Source organism: Palaemon carinicauda, chromosome 19, assembly GCF_036898095.1.
Source record: "Palaemon carinicauda isolate YSFRI2023 chromosome 19, ASM3689809v2, whole genome shotgun sequence".
NCBI lineage: Eukaryota > Metazoa > Arthropoda > Malacostraca > Decapoda > Palaemonidae > Palaemon > Palaemon carinicauda.
Window position 1 is genome coordinate 15,018,459 of NC_090743.1, and position 20,574 is coordinate 15,039,032.

Sequence of the window (20,574 nt, forward strand, 5' to 3'; positions counted from 1 at the left end):
CATTTATTTGCACACTGCTGTTGGAGCTCTGTCCCAGTTCGTCCATTCTGTCAAACAGGACTACTATATTGCTGGCAAATTCTTCTCAGACGCCTTTTCTCACTGGAGAAGCTCGTTCTTCAAACGAGCGCCTTTGCCAGAGATGTCTTCAAGTACTGTTTGAAATTAACTGGTTTGTCTCCAGGACCAGTCCCCAGGGATCACCAGCCCTCGTCATGCTAGCGGGATGGGAGGTTGGGTCGTTCTTCTCTGTTGGCTAAAGAGGAACCATCACAGAGGAGTCCCACTCGACTCTTAGCCTCCTGACATGCAACTGTTCTCAGACGCTTCAAAAGAGGAGAGTGGCACACACCTGAATGACAAAGTCATCTCAGTGGTTTGGTCAGAAGAAGCATCTACTCTGTGATATCCTTGGATTAGCAGCCTTTCTAGGTCTTGGAAGCATTCCAAGAATATTGTGGAGGCATCCAGGGAAGTAGCTCTGCAAGATGACAAAGTGGATACATTTCTGGACAAGCAAATACTAATTGCCAAGGGAAGGCTGTAGTATCAGACTGGTCCCTACATCCTGGCATAAGAGAGAGGTTTCTGGTTTGGGGGTTCTTCCATGGTCAACCTGTTTGCCATATGGCTGAACAGGAAGCACCCGTATTTTCTTTCCCGATTCAGCCCCATGATCTGTGTTCGAAGTCGCCTTCCAACACCCATGGGATCACATGGATGGTTACGCCAGAACTTGTGACGATCTGTGTGGCTCCCAGGTGACCTTCTGCTGAATGACCTCGCATTTTGCCTTTTTGATATCCCAAGGAACTCCTTTTGCCTTCATTTTTCCAGAGAAAGTGGGCCATTCTCCAAGATTGATATCATAGGAGGGATTCTTCTCAGTTTGGTTTGTATGTTGACCAGATGTGGGAGTTTTTCCTGCCTAGGAGGAGCTCCTCTTTGTAGTGGCCGTTAAGGCTACTACTCTGACCTGAGCATGGTCTTTCGATGGATGCAGATAGACTTCTCATTCTCATAAAAGTTGCCTGTACTTGGGAGTAGCTTCTAACAGTCCCACTGTTCTTGATACCTCGTCCGAGCCTTTGAAAAGGCTTCTGTCAAGGTTCCAACTCTCAAGACTGTCTCCGCTGCCTTGCAGTTGCCTAGGAGGGTAGGCAAGTGACATAATATCTTTGCCATAGTCTCCCACTCTAAGTGTAGGAGCTCCTTAGTCTAGTTCCAGGGCACATAGCCAAACTTGAACCCTGTCGGGCACAACCCCAGCTTCGAGCCCTATAGCATGACACGGAAAGAAGAGGCTTTTGTGCCCCATGAAGACAGTCTTCCCTAGCATGGGCAGAACCAAGAAAGAGGAGTCTTTGGGAGTCGATCTGTAATACGTATGCCTCGACTGCTGAGAGAAGGTAGGTACAAGTTAGGACTGGAATATGCAAAGTAAGGAGCTAGACCCTACACTTGCCTTCAAGATAAGTCTTGCAGTTGGTTAGGTGTTGAAGGTTGGGGTGTGTATGCACCATACCACCTTCACAGCCTTCATTTTACAGAGCATCCTTAAGTCCTTTGACGCCTTTGTGCTTTCGTCTTGTGGCTGCTCAAATGATGGTGTAGTAAGCCCAGATCCCATACGGGATGGTAAGCATTTCGTCTATGGTAACGTATAGATGCAAGTCTTAGGGACGAATTGGTTGAAGTGTTACTCGCTTGATCTAACTTGATGCTGGTGAACTATACATCTGAGTTCCATTCTTTAGAGCCTAATGAAGTTCTCCTTCGTCCTCCTTAGACGAGGAGGTGGATGGTGGAATATATACCAACCCATTGGTCATAATATACTAGGTATATTATTCCTGACTATTATCCCCTTCAGGGGAAGATATCCTGCCTTTGACCAAGTACCAGTCTTCTTGAACAGTGTCACTATGAGTGTGGCAATTAAATAATATATGATGGGAGGCGGGGAATTAGACAACTTTTACATTGTAAGAGGATTTATTGTCTAGTTAATTTCCACAGAAACATGAGCAGAAATCTTCTTTTAAGTGAATTAATTGTTTAAGTACGTCTGCAACAGAACTCTAAACTTTTCTAATTGAATACTAAATAAATAGAAGTCTTGCTGACTTTTAAATTACTGGAACAGTTTATCATAAAAGGCTCATAATGGTAGTTAACAGTGAATCACTTGTAAATAATGGACACACTCGGGGAGAATTGACTTAGTGGAAGTTACTGTTAATATTCTTCCATCAGTAGAATAGCAATTTATATAAAGTCCCAAATCTGACTTATTAACAAAACATTACAATCTTAATTTCTATCCAAGTCAAGCAAGAGGGAGGGGCACACATGTTAACTGTCAAACATTGTAAGTCTAAGGCAAATATTACTCCTAAGATCGCAACCTAGTGGAATGTCGTTTGGGCGTACTGATTGCCCAACGGCGACGAGGGCACGCGGACATGTTCCGTGCCCAACTCCCCTCATTCTACTTCCTAAGGTGAATTTTTATGGCACCTGTCTCTATGGGGATCAGGTACTTCCTGCAGGTGATGGGTGGTAGCCTATTATTATGTGACACCTGCGATCTAGGTCGTCCAGATCTAGGCTGCCCCGCCTCAAATCCCCCAATGCTTTTCCAACCTCCCTCATGCTTTGAACTGGGAAGTAAAAGAATGACAAGTTTAAATTCATCATACATGGTGCAACTCTTTTCTCAGGCCCGGTGTCTTGTGACAATTTAGTTTGAACTGATTGCCACAATACCCAAATAATTCAACTCGCATAAAATTTTTTTTTGTCTTGTGGCAACAGCCCTTGAGTAATTAGTATTTTTCCTTGCTATACTAACCTTAGTCTTGTAGGTTATACTTCCCTCCTCAACCCCCCTTCTCCGTCCTAAGGCTAAAGGTCATAATTGAAAAGATTTTGACAAGTAAGGGAGTGGGGCTTTACCTTGCTCCCACCTGTCTCTTAACTGCTCTTTAAAACGATTCAAAGACTGCCCACTTAGAGCTGAAAACATGTTCCCTACCTAAAGGTCTCGGGTTTGTGTAGCTAGGAAAAATAAAAATTACTTTAGAAATTTGTGATATACGTTTCCTTGAAATTTTTTATATTCATTTCCTTACTCCCTGTCCGTATTGTATCCTGTACACACAGTATATTCACTTTCCTCCTTTCCATCATATTCACAAGCTCTTTCCCCTTACCAGTCAGGGTTCCCACATTCAAAGTTCCAAATATTGACTTTCTTTCCCTTTTTCCCCTCGGGCTGTTTTCTTGCCAACTTTCTCCCTCTCCATTTACACCTTGGGTCAACAGTAGCCTAATTTCCACTGATACCCTGCTGGCCAACAGTGCCAGAGACCTATCCGCTATGGAAACTATTTGTGGTCTGCATGTTTGATTTGCCTTTTTTTTGTTGTACGACCACCTTCCTGATACAACCCTCCCCATTTATCCAGGCTTGGGACTGTCTAATAATGCACTGCCTTGTACACCTCAGTGGCTGGGTTTAGCTATACAAACATAGTCTTTTAAATTACATTTTCCACCTCAACCTCCCCTCTCAGTCTTATGCCTTCTGTCAAAAGTTGCTGTTCTGTGACAGGCGGGTGGGTAGGGCTTCCACCTCGCACCAACTGTTAATAATGCACTGCCTTGTACATCTCAGTGGCTGGGTTTAGCTATACAAACATAGTCTTTTAAATTACATTTTCCACCTCAACCTCCCCTCTCAGTCTTGTGCCTTCTGTTAAAAGTTGCTGTTCTGTGACAGGCGGGTGGGTAGGGCTTCCATCTCGCACCAACTGTTGTTAACAAACAACTTAAAACAAATAAATGTATTTTCTAGCTTGCATTCAAGTCATTTATTTTAAAGGAATCAGATTTGTATAGGTTAATAAAAATACTAATTACTTTCAAGATATATTGTCCATAAATGCCATAATATCCGTTAAACTTGCTACAATAGATTTGGTGGGATTTTCAGTCGCTTAACAAAAAGGATAGCTTTAGGGGTGAATTGAATACAGCAGCCTCATTAAGTCTTGACACTTGCTACTAAAGAATCTGGTTTTCTCTTCATGAAGCATCAACTAAGCATTCAGGTTGTAACACTAAGGCAAGTGAGGTCATTGCCCCTCACTTCCATCCATCAACCTTGTGCTTCACCAGATTGGACATTATTTTAAAAAATGAAGAGAATTGCCTTCCGTCTCGTTAAGGGAATAAGAAAAAAAAACGGAATCTCTGCTAGATTTTTCGGAAACACGAATCTTGTATTTTAAGGGGCCGGCCAGTATGCCAATATAAAGATGGTATAGGATGAAAAACGAAAAATCTTAAAAAAATTCACTGAGCTTCGTATGGCGATGGAGACTGCGTATACAAATTGTTTTGTCAAAATCCCTCTTGCTTTCATAGTTACAGGGAAATTACTAAAAGTAACTCAATAAACCAAAAACATAATCGCTACAAGAAAATACAGTATTTTCAATATTAAACTTAGCCGGTGATTATATAAGCTGCAGCTCTGCTGCCCGACAGAAAAACTCTACGTTCAAAATACGCCAGCGATCGCTATGCAGGTAGGGGGTGTACATCAACAGCGCCATCTGTCGAGCAGGTACTCAGTACTCAATGTAAACACAGAACCAATTTTCTCTCTGTCGTGCCACCGGCAAGACCTACTAAATTCGCTATTGCTTACTGGATTGGTTTTCACATATTTTGGTGAAGTACACATTTCTAGTTTTGAGCTTTCGCTATGCAGGTGTTTTATCTTCATCTCAAAACTTGAACTCGTTTTGGATAGATTTAATTATGGTGACAAGGAGAGTATGGACTCTCTTTCACTTTTAAATGGCCGACCCTTCCCTTAGACGGAAGTGTGTTTAGGTTTTTAGTAATTTTGCTTAACACGTTATAGATCTATATATTTTATATCTCTCCGCCTTTATTAGGCCTCTTCGATTAACTTTCCATTTATTATAAACATATAAAAATAAATTTTTATGTTTTGTTTATATGCGACCTTTCCTGATAGTAGGCGGTCCTTACTTGGAACCGAAGTTAATCAACGTTGAGCCCGTTATATCGTATTTAGCCTTTAAAGAATTTAAAACTTTTTAAAATTTAATGTTTTATGAAAGAATTTCTTTGATAGTCTTCGTACTGTTTTCAAAGATGAACTAACGTTTAGTTTTTTAGACTACGAAGTTGTTGACGTTCAGGACGTTCAACATGCGCTCTATCGTTACGATAGAGAGAGAGTGTATCACGGTTTCACTTTGCAGTAAGAGTAAATCGATTCTGAAGTTTTGTTCATTCTTTCTTAGCTTAAATGTTTTAAATTCTAAATTAAAGGAACTTTTTATTTGGAAAACCTTTCAGTTTTTTCCTTTAGTCAAATAACATGTTTTAACGATATATAATTGGGCTCTTCTCTCAGGTGCTAAATCAAGAGAGAAGAGAGAGAGAGATAGAGACGGAGGGAGAGAGAGGAGAGAAAACGTTCCGTTCAAGCGGGTAACGTTTTTCTCGAGTTGCTCTCGTCCCTAGTCGCTGTACGGGGAGGAAGGATAAAACGTTTTTAGTTTTTTATTCTCGTCCCCAGGCTATGTGCGGTGAGAGATTGAAAACGTAGTTATATGAACTAGTGTTTAGTCTCTTTCCCAGCCACTGATTTTTTTTATCTTAAAATATGTTTTCTGTTTTTTGCTGGTATTAATGAGCTTGCATTATACGACTGATTTCGCAATTACTACCTTTTAATGAAGGGTAGAATTGCGTGTTTCAGGTAGAAATCAGTAAAAGTTTCGATTTCAGTGAAATAAGTGCAAAACAGAAAATCGATAAAGTGATATGCGCAAAGTGTTACAGTGTTGCGTCCGAGGGTTCGTCTGTTCGTGCCTGTCGTTCACCTAGTCCGGGACCTCTTGCAAGCTCCCAAGCCCAGGGGAGAAGTAATGTCGAACGACTTATGGGTTCGAGAGGCCTTGATCAACGAACAGACGTTTTCCCTCTGTGGTTTCGGGCGTATCTACCCAAGATCGCCCCACCCACTCTAAGACGAGAGAGCCCATTTATTCCTCGTCTGCGGAAGAGGTTTCTCGTAAGAAACCATGGACCAAGGTCTCGCGGCTTATTAAGCGCAAGTCGGTCCTTTCCGCGCAAGTCCAACGGCCCAGTTGTAGCCACTGGGTCAGTTCGGACTCGCTGCAGTCTTCCGACGACTGCTCACCTCCTAAGAGAGGCAAAGCGGTACCGCATCAGGCAGTCACACCGTCTGTTGCCGCACCTGCTCCTGTAGACCCTAGTGGTCTTTGCTGCAGACCATGCAGTCTCAGTTAACGTCATTGATGCAGGACTTTCGTGCGGAGAAGGTTGACGCTGCACCAACCTCTAGCCTACAACCAACCACGGTTGTGCGTCCTGTGGACGCTGAGGCGACCTTCTCCCGCACTCCAAGAGAGTCCCGCCACCCATGCGTTCCAGTGTACCCTGCCAGCCGCATGTTGACGTTCAGCGACGCACGGAATCTTCCGTTGACGTTCGCGAGGTACAACAACAGTCTAAGTTGTTTTGTTTTGACGCGGTGCGTCAACTTCCGCATTCTAGAGTTGTTTTGACTGCTCAGTCTAGACAGTCAAAGCAGTCTCGAGTGGACACTGTACGTCCTCACACACCTGTTGTGGTTGACAGTTCAGTTGTTGACAGTTCACAGACTGTCAAGCAGTTACATGACGTTGCCTTCTGGTCTGCTACTTATGCACCAGTGAGAGACTCACTGAGGTAACCTAGCTTTTATCGGACAAGGTTCCTGTGGATGAGGAAGTTGCTGTTCTCCCTCCTACTGATATTCCCTTGAGGACTCTGTCAGATGGAGAGGAGCCTTAAGCTGCTTAGCCTCCTATGGACTTTAATTAAATCATGATGATTTTTTTAAGGATCTTCGTCCGGATCTTGTAACTGCTGCTCCTCGTTCGCCTAAACGTCAGAACTTACACTAGGCCTAGCTACTTCGAAGCCGTTGTTTTTAAGCTAGTGCTCTCTCGCTCTCCTAGAGAGCGTTACGTTGGCTAGGCGACTGGTTTTTGCACCAGGAGGAGTTTTTTAGGGATACAGCCTTTGATTTCCCTTCTTTTAAACTGGCTTATAGAGCGAGAGTCTGATATGACACGAGAGAAGTTCTCGGCTTGGGAGTTCATGCCTCTGCCCAGATAGACTTCTCAATTCTGGTAGACTCGCCCTGGCGCCTAGCCAGGAGACGCTCCAAGTTGTTTTCAGGTCAACTTCTCAGCTTTTGTCAAGCCTTTGAAGTTTTGCTGTACTATTATGTCACACATAACAAGGCTTTCAGGGATGGTAAACGGTTCCGCCTCAGTCGCTAACCCCGTCTGTTGCCACACCTGCTCCCGTAGACCCTAAATGGGATTTGCTGCAAGCCATGCAGTCCAAACTTGCGTCCTTGATACAGGACTTAAATGCGGAGAAGAACCTTCTGGCCAACAACCTTCCAACCGGTCGGTTGTGCGCCCTGTTGACGCTGAGGTAACCTACTCGCATCTGCCAGTTGAGGTGGTTCCTCCTTCTGGCCAACAACCTTCCAACCGGTCGGTTGTGCGCCCTGTTGACGCTGAGGTAACCTACTCGCGTCTGCCAGTTGAGGTGGTTCCTCCTTCTGGCCAACAACCTTCCAACCGGTCGGTTGTGCGCCCTGTTGACGCTGAGGTAACCTACTCGCGTCTGCCAGTTGAGGTGGTTCCTCCACCGATGCGACCCAGTGTGGGTTGTCAGTCGCACGTTGACGTTAAGCGACGCTCGGAGGTGGTTGTTGACGTTCAGGACGTTCAACAACCAGCAGAGGTGACTTGTTGTGACGCAGTGCGTCAACCTCAGCAACCCGGTAGGGTGTTGACTGCACAACCCAGACGGTCTAGACAGTTTCGGGTTGACGCTGTACTTCCTCGCGCACCCATGGTTGTTGACAGTTCACAGACTGTGCAGCAGTTCCATGATATTGCGTCCGGCTCCGTCACGCATCCACCAGTGCGACCGGATTCAGCGAGTCGGACGTTGCCCACTCCGTTGCCGTTTCCTCATCAGTTTCGGATGAGGAACCCTCTGATGAGGACGTTGCTGAACAAGACGATCAGCCCCCAGCCCTGCTATCCATCCAGAAGATGCTGAAGAAGGAACGCTGCTCAGTCAGGCTGTGGATGAGTCTGGTAGGGACACTGTCATCCGTGGATCAATTTGTGTCACTAGGAAGACTACACCTCCGTCCTCTTCTATACCATCTAGCTTTTCACTGGAAAAAGGACAAGACGCTAGAAGCGGTCTCGATCCCGGTTTCCGGAAAGATAAAGTCTTGTCTGACTTGGTGAAAGGACTACAGTATATCAACCTTAGAGAGGGTCTTCCCCTAACTGTTCAGACTCCCAACCACGTTCTCTTCTCGGACGCATCGGACGTAGGCTGGGGTGCGACATTAGACGGTCGGGAATGCTCGGGATTATGGAACTCGAGTCAAAGGACAATGCATTTCAACTGCAAGGAGCTTCTGGCAGTACGTCTGACCTGGAAAAGCTTCAGGTCTCTCCTTCAAGGCAAAGTGGTGGAGGTGAACTCGGACAACACCACGGCTTTGGCGTACATCTCAAAGCAAGGAGGGACCTACTCTCTGACGTTGTACGAGATCGCAAGGGACCTCCTCACCTGGTCAAAAGGTCTAGACATATCACTAGTAACGAGGTTCATCCAAGGCAACTTGAATGTCATGGCAGATTGTCTCAGTCGGAAGGGACAAATAATTCCAACAGAATGGACCCTCCACAAGGATGTATGCAAGAGACTTTGGGCCACCTGGGGCCAGCCAACCATAGATCTCTTCGCAACCTCGATGACCAAGAGGCTCCCAATATTTTGCTCACCAATCCCGGACCCAGCAGCAGTTCATATAGATGCCTTTCTACTAGATTGGTCACATCTAGATCTATATGCATTCCCTCCGTTCAAGATTGTCAACAAGGTACTGCAGAAGTTCACCTCTCACGAAGGGACAAGGTTGACGCTAGTTGCTTCCCTCTGGCCCGCGAGAGAATGGTTCACCGAGGTACTTCGATGGCTAGTAGACGTTCCCAGAACACTTCCCTAAGGGTGGACCTTCTACGTCAGCCACGCGTAAAGAAGGTACACCAAGGCCTCCACGCTCTTCGTCTGACTGCCTTCAGACTATCGAAAGACTCTCGAGAGCTAGAGACTTTTCGAAGGAGGCAGCCAGAGCGATTGCTAGAGCAAGGAGAACATCCACCCTTAGAGTCTACCAATCGAAGTGGGAAATCTTCCGAAACTGGTGCAAGTCAGTATCCGTATCCTCGACCAGTACCCCTGTAACTCAAATAGCTGACTTCCTCTTATATCTGAGGAAAGAACGATCTCTTTCAGCTCCCACTATCAAGGGTTACAGAAGCATGTTGGCATCAGTCTTCCGTCACAGAGGCTTAGATCTTTCCAACATAAAGATCTACAGGACCTCCTTAAGTCTTTTGAGACCACGAAGGAGCGTCGTTTGGTTACACCTGGTTGGAATTTAGACGTGGTACTAAGATTCCTTATGTCAGACAGGTTCGAAACGCTACAATCAGCCTCCCTGAAAGATCTCACCTTAAAGACTCTTTTCCTGGTATGCTTAGCCACAGCTAAAAGAGTCAGTGAGATTCATACCTTCAGCAAGAACATCGGATTCTCATCCGAAACGGCTACATGTTCTACAACTTGGTTTTCTAGCCAAAAACGAGTTGCCTTCTCGGCCTTGGCCAATATCGTTCGATATTCCAAACTTATCGTATGGTTGGAAATGAACTAGAAAGAGTCTTATGTCCTGTAAGAGCTCTTAAGTTCTATTTAAAACGAACTAAACCTTTACGAGGCCCGTCTGAAGTTTTATGGTATTCAGTTAAGAAACCATCTTTGCCTATGTCAAAGAATGCTTTATCCTATTTTATCAGACTGTTAATACGAGAAGCTCATTCCCATCTGAATGAGGAAGACCAAGCTTTGCTGAAGGTAAGGACACACGAAGTAGAGCTGTCGCAACTTCCGTGGCCTTTAAACAAAATAGATCTCTGCAAAGTATAATCGACGCAACCTATTGGAAAAGCAAGTCAGTGTTCGCGTCTTTTTATCTTAAGAATGTCCAGTCTCTTTACGAGAACTGCTACACTCTGGGACCATTCATAGCAACGAGTGCAGTAGTGGATGAGGGCTCAACCACTACAATTCCCTAATTCCATAACCTTTTTAATCTTTCTCTTGAAATGTTTTATTATTGTTTTTGGGTTGTCCGGAAGGCTAAGAAGCCTTTCGCATCCTACTTGATTTGGCGGGTGGTCAAAGTCATTTCTTGAGAAGCGCCTAGATTAGAGGTTTTGATGAGGTCCTGTTGTATGGGTTGCAACCCTTGATACTTCAGATCCTAGGGGTCGCTCAGCATCCTAAGAGGATCGCGAGGCTCCGTAAGTAGGACGTACTTAAAAAGGCAGAGTAATTGTTCAAGTCGACTTCCTTACCAGGTACTTATTTATTTTATGTTTGTTATTTTGAATAACTGCTAAAATGAAATACAAAATACTTAGCTCATAATAATGTAAACAAGTAATGCTGGTCTCTACCCACCCCCCTGGGTGTGAATCAGCTTATATAATCACCGGCTAAGTTTAATATTGAAAAATGTTATTTTTATTAATAAAATAAATTTTTGAATATACAGTGAACCCTCGTTTATCGCGGTAGATAGGTTCCAGTCGCGGCCGCGATAGGTGAAAATCCGCGAAGTAGTGACACCATATTTACCTATTTATTCAACATGTATATTCAGACTTTTAAAACCTTCCCTTGTACGTAGTTCTGTTAACAAACTACCCTTTAATGTACAGAACACTTAATGCATGTACTACAGTACCCTAAACTAAAACAGGCACAAATATTAAAGGTGATTTTATATCATGCATTTCCTAAACACGCTAAAAAGCACGATAAAAAATGGCAACCAATGTTTTGTTTACATTTATCTCTGATCATAATGAAGAAACAAACTGGAGGTAGAGCTTTGCTTATTACCCAGACATATTTCCCATACTTTTCCCTTAGAACTACATCACATCTTCCTACTTTAGATATATATATATATATATATATATATATATATATATATATATATATATATATGTGTGTGTGTGTGTATATATATATATATTTATTTGTATACACATATACATACCTACATATATACATAAATACATGCATACATATATATATATATATATTACTGTATATATATGGGTTATGGAAAAAATCCGCGAAGTGGTGAATCCGCGATGGTCGAACCGCGAAGTAGCGAGGGTTCACTGTACTTACCCGGTGATTATATATTAAAGGACCCTCCCTTCCTCCCCAATAGAGACCCAGTGGACCGAGGAGAAAATTGGTTCTGTGTTTACATTGAGTACTGAGTACCTGCTCGACAGAGGCGCTGTTGATGTACACCCCCTACCTGCATAGCGATCGCTGGCGTATTTTGAACGTAGAGTTTTTCTGTCGGGCAGCAGAGCTGCAGCTTATATAATCACCGGGTAAGTATATTCAAAAATTTATTTTATTAATAAAAATAACATTTTTCTTCTCTTATCGTAAATTTTGATAATTATTACAGTTTATTATGAAAAAAAAATTGTGAGCAATGGCATCTGTATAGATTCCATGAGTCACAAGACAGGAAGTTTTTTTTATTATACCCTTCAGTAATAGCACAAACCTCAAGAGAGAGTACATGAGTTTGACCTCTGACATTCACTCGCTTTTACGTCTGTTTTTCCTGGCTTCGGCAAGAATTTAATCATGCCAAAGAGGAAAAGACAATTTCAACATCTTGCTAACATAAGGAAGAAGAAAATTTGCTCTACTGAGAGTTCAGAAGTGGGTAATATCGGCGATAATAGCAGAGTTAGTGAAGGAGAGAGATGATGAAGGAGCAACTGTCTCGCCTAAAGAAGCAAGATTTTGAGCAAAGGGATCTTCATTTACAATTAAATTATGATGGATAACATTGTTTTGGTGTATTAATATCCAAAAAGGAACATAAAATTCATGATAATTATGATTTATTATAGAATACAAAAATACATAGAAAAACTTTGAATACCCTCAAAATTATACTTATTGACCTTCAAATTCTATTTTCTCCTTTAGTTTCAAAGATATAGCATTGAAATTTGGTATATAACATAGAAAGGCATTATAAAACAATCAAATAGAGCCTTTTTTCCAATTTTGTTTCATATTTTTTCAGTTTTTTTCCTATGATTTAAAGGGTTTATTTTATTTCCATTTTGAAAAAATTCATATCTAGCTAAAAAATGACTTACAAAAAAAAAAAAACTTTTATTGGTCTACATCAGGTCTATATAGGGTAGTAATCCCAGGTCTTAATTGTAAGTATCAAGGGAGGAGATAGAATTTGAAAAACACTAATTTTCAGGATAAATCGCCCTGGTGTCGCAAAACTGAAGGTCAGAGGCAAAAATCCTATGCAGTTTTGAGATGTCCTAAGTCACCTTATTAAGTGGTATGAATGTCAAAGTCCTGTCCTTAAAAATAAGCATTAGCCAGACGTCCCCCTTAAGACTTCCAGAGTATGTGAGGCGACTTCCAACACAGATCATGGGGCTGGATCAGGCAAGAAAATACAGGGTGCGTCCCGTTCAGTTTAGGGTAGTAGGTTGGCCAGGGCACCAGCCGCCCGTTGAGGTACTACCGTTAAGAGTGTTATCTTTTGACTGGCTAGACAGTAATGCATTTGATCCCTCTTTCTGGTTACGACTCATTTTTTCTTTGCCTACACATACACCGAATACTCTGGCTTATTCTTTACAGATTCTCGTCTTTCCTCATACACCTGACAACAATGAGATTACCAAACACTTCTTCACCCAAGGGGCTAATTACTGTACTGTAATTTTTCATTGTACTTTCCTCTTGAGAATGGTAGAAGAAACTCTTTTGCTATGGTAAGCAGGTCTTCTAGGAGAGGGGCACTCCAAAATCAAACCATTGTATTCTAGTCTTGGGTAGTGCCATAGCCTCTGTACCATGGTCTTTCACTGTCTTGGGTTAGAGTTCTCTTGTTTGACGGCACACTTGGGTACACTATTCTATCTTATCTTTTTTTTTTTTTTTTCTTGTTTTTTGAAATGGTGTGTTGGGCAGGCTTAATAGAAGGGCCATGGATGCTTAGTGGTTTATCAAGAGGTTGTCTTTTCCTTATCCGATTCTTTTTCTTCTCAAAACCATCCTTACTCTCCTCCCTTCAGTTGAAGTGGCTATCCTGGAGAGTGTTTTCCTTTGCATGGTGTATCGGCTTCTCCATGTTGACCAGTTCTTCCGACCTTTTTTTCTATAGTCTATGGGTTTGATTTATATTTCTGTATATATTGTTTTTGTTATAATTTTTGTTAATCTAGTTTTTAAGTAAGTCTCTTTTTATTACCATTAATTCTTATGCAGTCAGGAGACATTGAGCGAAATCCAGGCCCAGTACGTCCTAGATTTCGTCAATGTCGTCTACTGTATTGCAATATTCGTGGTCTTCATGCAAATATTCAAGACCTTACAGTTGCATCCAGACAGTATGATATTCTTTTGTGCTCAGAAACTTCTGAGCTCCTTATAACTGGTTTTAAGAAGCCAATAATGTTGAAACGTGATACCATCCCTAGGGCCAGGGGAATGGCGGTGTATATTAGGACTGAGCACCCTGCTTCTCATAAGTCTTGCTATGAATGTGGATGTCATGAGATTCAGGTAATAAAAGTTTGTGGCAGGCATAACAACTTCTATTTGTGTTTGATCTACCGGAATGCAGACATGGATGACTCTTATCTTCGATTGTCTTCTTACCATTATGGCTAAGATATAAGAAGATGATAGAAAGGCTTCTTTTGTCTTTGTTGGTGATTTCAATGCTCACCATAGAGAGTGGTTAAATTCTGTTTCTCCTACCAATAGCCATGGCTTAAAAGCTTTAGACTTTGCCTCTGAATCAGGCTGTGAGCAAATCATAAGTGAAGTTATTCACAGGCCTGGTAATTGCTTGGACCTCGTATACACTGACTCCCCTGACGTTATAACTAGTAAGGTTGATTCTCCAGTCGGGACATCTGATCATGCCTTGATTTCATCAGTAGTGAAAACTGAGCAGCCTGTCCATGATGTATCATACTCTTGTAAAATTTATATGAAATCTCAAGCAGACTGGAATGGGATTTTGCATAATCCTTTGGGCTTGAATTGTTCACAATTATATAGTAGTGTTGATCCTGTTGTACCTTTGAATGAGAATCTAGTCAACATAATTGATAGGCGTATCCCTTCTCGTGTGCTAAGGTACCGAGTGAAGGACAAACCGTGGTTCAATGATGATTGTAGACTTGCTTATTTGGAGAAACAGGAGGCCTATCATCTTTGGAAGGGTAACAGATCAGATTTGATCTGGAATAACTATACTCATCTTAGAGTTTTTGGTCAGAGAGTTTATACTTCAGCTGAAAAGGAATACAATTTAACCATAAAAGAAACCTTTTCTGATACAACTCAAAAACATGAAAGATGGTCTACCCTTAAATCTGCATTCTTTGGTATAGATGCAACAGTTCCTCCTTTACTTAAACTAGATGGCTCAGTCACTCACTGTCCAAAGGAAAAGGCAACCCTTTTGGCTGATGTGTTTGACAGTAAACAGAGTACAGTAATGAAAAACTCTAACTTCCTCATTCCTGTTTTCCCGAGGCTAAACTAACTAGTTTAGCTTTTTGATCTCATGAAATTAAAGCTCTGTTGATGGATCTTGATGCTTATGGAGGTGTAGACCCAAATGGTATTTTTCCTTTGTTTTTTATAAAGACTGTAAATTTCTTAGCTCCAAAGTTATCTGTTATTTTGCGCAAGTTATCAAGAAGAGCTTTTAGCACTTGTTGGAGAATTGATAATGTTACTTCTCTATGTAAATGCGTTTGTGGTAGCTCAAGTCCAACTGATTACCGCCCAATTTCCATAACTCCCATATTATCTAGTTTTTGAACGTCTTCTGGCAAAACGTCTTAATAGGTTTGCTGAAGGTAATCATCTATTCCCTAGTTTGCAATTTGGTTTTCGTAAAGGCCTTGGAGCTTGTGATGCCCTTCTTACAATCTCCAGTGCAGTTCAGAAATCCCTTGATTGTAGTCAGGAAGTTTGTATGATTGGCCTTGATTTTAATGCTGCCTTTGACCGTGTTAATCGTGAGGCCCTTGTTTTCAAACTCAAACGGTTGGGAGTGAGTGGGTTGTTTCTTAGCATTATTATTGAATTTTCAATATTAAACTTACCCGATGATCATATAGCTGCATCCCTGCTGCCCGACAGAAAAAACCTACGGGCGGAATACGCCAGCGATCGCTATACAGGTGGGGGTGTACATCAACAGCGCCATCTGTCAAGTAGGTACTCAAGTACTCGATGTCAACAAAGAACCAATTTTCCCTCTGTCGTGCCACTGGCAAGACCTACTAAATACGCCGTCCCTAACTGGATTTGTTTTCACAACAATTTGGTGAAGTACACTATTCCAGTTTTGAGCTTTCGCTATGCAGGGGTTTTATCTTCATTTCAAAACTTGAACTCGTTTTGGATAGATTTAATTATGGTGACGAAGAGAGTATGGACTCTCTTTCACTTTTAAATGGCCGACCCTTCCCTTAGACGGAAGTGTTGGTGACGAAGAGAGTATGGACTCTCTTTCACTTTTAAATGGCCGACCCTTCCCTTAGAGGGAAGTGTGTTTAGGTTTTTGGTAATTTTGCTTAACAAGTTATAGATCTATTTATTTTATATCTCTCCGCCTTTATAGGCCTCTTCGATTAACTTTCCATTTATTATAAACTTATAAAAATTAATTTTTATGTTTGTTTATATGCGACCTTTCCTAATAGTAGGCGGTCCTTACTTGGAACCGAAGTTAATTAACATTGAGCCCGTCATATCGTATTTAACCTTTTAAGAATTTAATACTTTTTTTAATTTTTATGTTTTATGAAAGAATTTCTTTGATAGTCTCGTACTGTTTTCAAAGATGAACTAACGTTTAGTTTTTTAGTCTCCGCAGTTGTTGACGTTCAGAACGTTCAACATGCGCTCTATCGTTACGATAGAGAGAGAGTGTATCACGGTTTCACGTTGCAGTAAGAGTAACCGATTCTAGCGTTTCGTTCATTCTTTCTTAGCTTAAATGGTTTAAATTCTAAATAAAGGAACTTTTTATTTGGGAAACCTTTCAGTTTTTTCCTTTAGCAAATAACATGTTTTAACGATATATAATTGGGCTCTTCTCTCAGGTGCTAAGTCAAGAGAGAAGAGAGAGAGAGATAAAGACGGAGGGAGAGAGAGGAGAATAAACGTTTCGTTCAAGCGGGTAACGTTGTTCTCGTTTTTTACTCTTCTCCCTAGTCGCTGTAGGGGAAGAAGGTAAAACGTTTCTTGAGTTTTATTCTTGTTCCCAGGCTTTATGCGGTGAGAGATTGTAAACGTAGTTTATTTGATCTAGTGTTTAGTCTCTTTTCCAGCCACTGAATTCTTTATCTTTATTTATGTTTTTCTGTTGCATTGTAAAACTGTTTTCGCAATTACTACCTTTTAATGAAGGATAGGATTGCGTGTTTCAGGTAGAAATCAGTTAAAGTTTCGATTTCAGTGAAATAAGTGCAAACAGAAAATCAAAAGTGATAAAGTGATATGCGCAAAGTGTTACAGTGTTGCGTCCAAGGGTTCGTCTGTTCGTGCCAGTTGTTCACCTAGTCCGGGACCTCTTACAAGCTCCCAAGCTCAGGGGAGAAGTAATGTCGAACGACTTATGGGTTCCACAGGCCTTGATCGACGAACAGACGTTTTTCCCTCCGTGGTTTCGGGCGTATCTACACACGTTGCCGACGTGATCGCCCCACCCACACAAAGACGAGAGAGCCCATTTATTCCTCGTCTGCGGAAGAGGTTTCTCGTAGAAACCATGGACCAAATCTTGCAGCTTTTTAAGTGCAAGTCGGTCCCTTCCGCGCAAGTCCAACGGCCTAGGTGTAGCCACTGGGTCAGTTCGGACTCGCTGCAGTCATCCGACGACTGCACACCTCCCAAGAGAGGCAAGGTGGTACCGCAACAGGCAGTAACTCCGTCTGTTGCCGCACCAGCTGTTTTAGACCCTCAGTCACAACGGACAGTAGCTCCGTTTGTTGCCGTTTTTTGTAGACCCTAAGTGGTCTCTACTGCAGTCTATGCAGACTCAGTTAGCTGCGGTTATGCAGGAGTTTCGTGCGGAGAAGGTTTACACTGCTCTCGTTAGCCTACAACCTGCCACGGTTGTGCGCCCAGCTCACGCTGAGGCTGCCTGCTCCCACACTCCGGCTGCGGAGAGCTCCACCTCCGTTGCGCAATCGACCCTGCCAGACGCATGTTAACGTTAGCCGACGTGCGGCTCCCTCCGTTAACATGCGTGAGCTACCGCATCAGCAGTGGGAAGGTGGAGTCAAGCTGCCGTGTTTTGACGCGATGCGTTAGTTTCCGCAACCCACGGCAGTCCCCACCACGCACCACCACTCCGCTTTGGTTGTTGCCTGCTCCCACACTCCGACTGCGGAGAAGGTTGACGATGCACCCGTTGGCCTACAGCCTGCCACGGTTGTGCGCCCAGCATGGCTGCCTGCTCCCACACTCTTGTTGTGAGAGCTCCTCCACCCATGCGCAGTCGACCCTGCCAGACACATGCTGACTCCCACAGACACACGGAGCACTCCGTTGCCGTGCGTGAGCTACCACAAGCTGCCGTGTTTTGACACGGTGTGTCAGCCTCCGCAACCCACTGTGGTTACCGCCACTCGTCCGCAGCAGACTAGTCAGTCAGGAGTTGAGGCTTCCCCACACAGCTTTGGTTGTTGCCAGCTCACAGACTGTCAAACAGTTACATGACGTTGCCTTCTGGTCTGCTACTAATGCACCAGTGCTGTATGTCCTCACGCACCTGTTGTGGTTGACAGTTCAGTTTTTGACAGTTCACAGACTGTCAAGCAGTTACATAACGTTGCCTTCTGGTCTGCTGCTTATGCACCAGTGAAACCCTCACTGAGATAACCTAGCTTTTCTCGGACATGGTTCCTGTAGATGAGAAAGTGCTGTTCCCCCTCCTTCTGATATTCCTTTGAGGACTCTGTCATTTGGAGAGGAGCCTTAAGCTGCTTAGCCTCCTATGGACTTTAATTAAAGCATAACAATGCTTCCAGGGATGGTAAATGGTTCCGCTTCAGTCGCTAACCCCGTCTGTTGCCACACCTGCTCCCATAGACCCTAATGGGCTTTGTTGCAAGACATGCAGTCCAAGCTTGTGTCCTTGATAGAGGATTTTTTACGGAGAAGAACCTTCTAGCCAACAACCTTCCTACCGGTTGGTTGTACGCCCTGTTGACGCTGAGGTATCCTACTCACGTCCGCCAGTTGAGATGGTTCCTCCACCGGTGCGACCCAGTGTGGGTTGCCAGTCGCACGTTGACGTTAAGCGACTCCCGGAGGTGGTTGTGGACGTTCAGTGTGTCACTAGGAAGACGTTCAACAACCAGCAGAGGTGACTTGTTGTGACGCAGTGCGGCAACCTCAGCAACCCGGTAGGGGGTTGACTGCACAACCCAGACAGTCTAGACAGTTTCGGGTTGACGCTGTACTTCCTCGCGTCCCCATGGTTGACAGTTCACAGACTGTGCAGCAGTACCATGATCTTGTGTCCGGCTCCGTCACGCATCCACCAGTGCGACCGGATTCAGCGAGTCAGACGTTGCCCACTCCGTTGCCGTTTCCTCATCAGTTTCGGATGAGGAACCCTCTGATGAGGACATGGCTGAACAAGACGATCAACCCCCAGCCCTGCTATCCATCCAGAAGATGCTGAAGAAGGAACACTGCCCTGTCAGGCTGTGGATGAGTCTGGTTAGGACACTGTCATCCGTGGTTCAATTTGTGTCACTTGGAAGACTACACCTCCGTCCTCTTCTGTATCATCTAGCTTTTCACTGGAAAAGGACAAGACGCTAGAAGCGGTCTCGATCCCGGTTTCCGGAAAGATAAAGTCTGGTCTGACTTGGTGAAAGGACTTTATCAACCTTTGAAAGGGTCTTCCCCTGACTGTTCAGACTCCCAACCACGTTCTCTTCTCGGACGCATCGGACGTAGGCTGGGGTGCGACATTAGGCGGTAGGGAATGCTCGGGATTATGGAACTCGAGTCAAAGGACAATGCATTTCAACTGCAAGAAGCTTCTGGCAGTACGTCTGACCTGGAAAAGCTTCAGGTCTCTCCTTCAAGGCAAAGTGGTGGAGGTGAACACGGTCAACTCCCTGCTTTGACGTACATCTCCAAGCAAGGAGGGACCTACTCTCTGACATGGTACGAGTTCGCAAGTGACCTCCTCTCCTGTTCAACAGGTCTAGACTTTTCACTAGTAACGAGGTTCATCCAAGGCAACTTGAATGTCATAGCAGATTGTCTCAGTAGGAAGGGACAAATAATTCCAACATATTGGACCCTCCACAAGGATGTATGCAAGAGACTTTGGGCCACCTGGGGCCAGCCAACCATAGATCTCTTCGCAACCTCGATGACCAAGAGGCTCCCAATACTTTGCTCACCTATCCCGGACTCAGCAGTAGTTCATTTAGATGCCTTTCTACTAGATTGGTCACATCTAGATCTATATGCATTCCCTCCGTTCTAGATTGTCAACAAGGTACTGCAGAAGTTCGCCTCTCACGAAGGGACAAAGTTGACGCTAGTTGCTTCCCTCTGGCCCGCGAGAGAATAACTCACCGAGGTACTTCGATGGCTAGTAGACGTTCCCAGAACACTTCCCCTAAGGGTGGACCTGCTACGTCTGCCACGCGTAAAGAAGGTACTCCAAGGCCTCCACGCCCTTCGTATGACTGCCTTCAGAATATCGAAAGACTCTCGAGAACTAGAGGCTTTTCGAAGGGGGCAACCAGAGCGATTGCTAGAGCAAGGAGAACATCCATCCTTAGAGTCTACCAATCGAAGTGGGAAATCTTCCGAAACTGGTGCAAGTCAGTATCCGTATCCTCGACCAGTACCTCTGTAACTCAAATAGCTGACTTCCTCTTATATCTGAGGAAAGAACGATCTCTTTCAGCTCCCACTATCAAGGGTTACAAAAGCATGTTGGCATCAGTCTTCCGTCACAGAGGCTTAGATCTTTCCAACAATAAAGATCTACAGGACCTCCTTAAGTCTTTTGAGACCACGAAGGAGCGTCGTTGGGTTACACCTGGTTGGAATTTAGACGTGGTTCTAAGATTCCTTATGTCAGACAGGTTCGAACCACTTCAATCAGCCTCCCTGAAAGATCTCACCTTTAAGACTCTTTTCCTGATATGCTTAACCACAGCTAAAAGAGTCAGTGAGATTCATGCCTTCAGCAAGAACATC

At 43.6% G+C, this 20,574-nt stretch overlaps 1 protein-coding gene across 3 annotated transcripts in view; it reads left to right on the forward strand.

Moving 5' to 3' along the window:
• The window catches only part of Ccdc58 (Coiled-coil domain-containing 58), a 63,374-nt gene that overhangs the window by 39,936 nt on the left and 2,864 nt on the right, over window positions 1-20,574 (forward strand). The gene's annotated exons all lie outside the window — the stretch shown is intronic.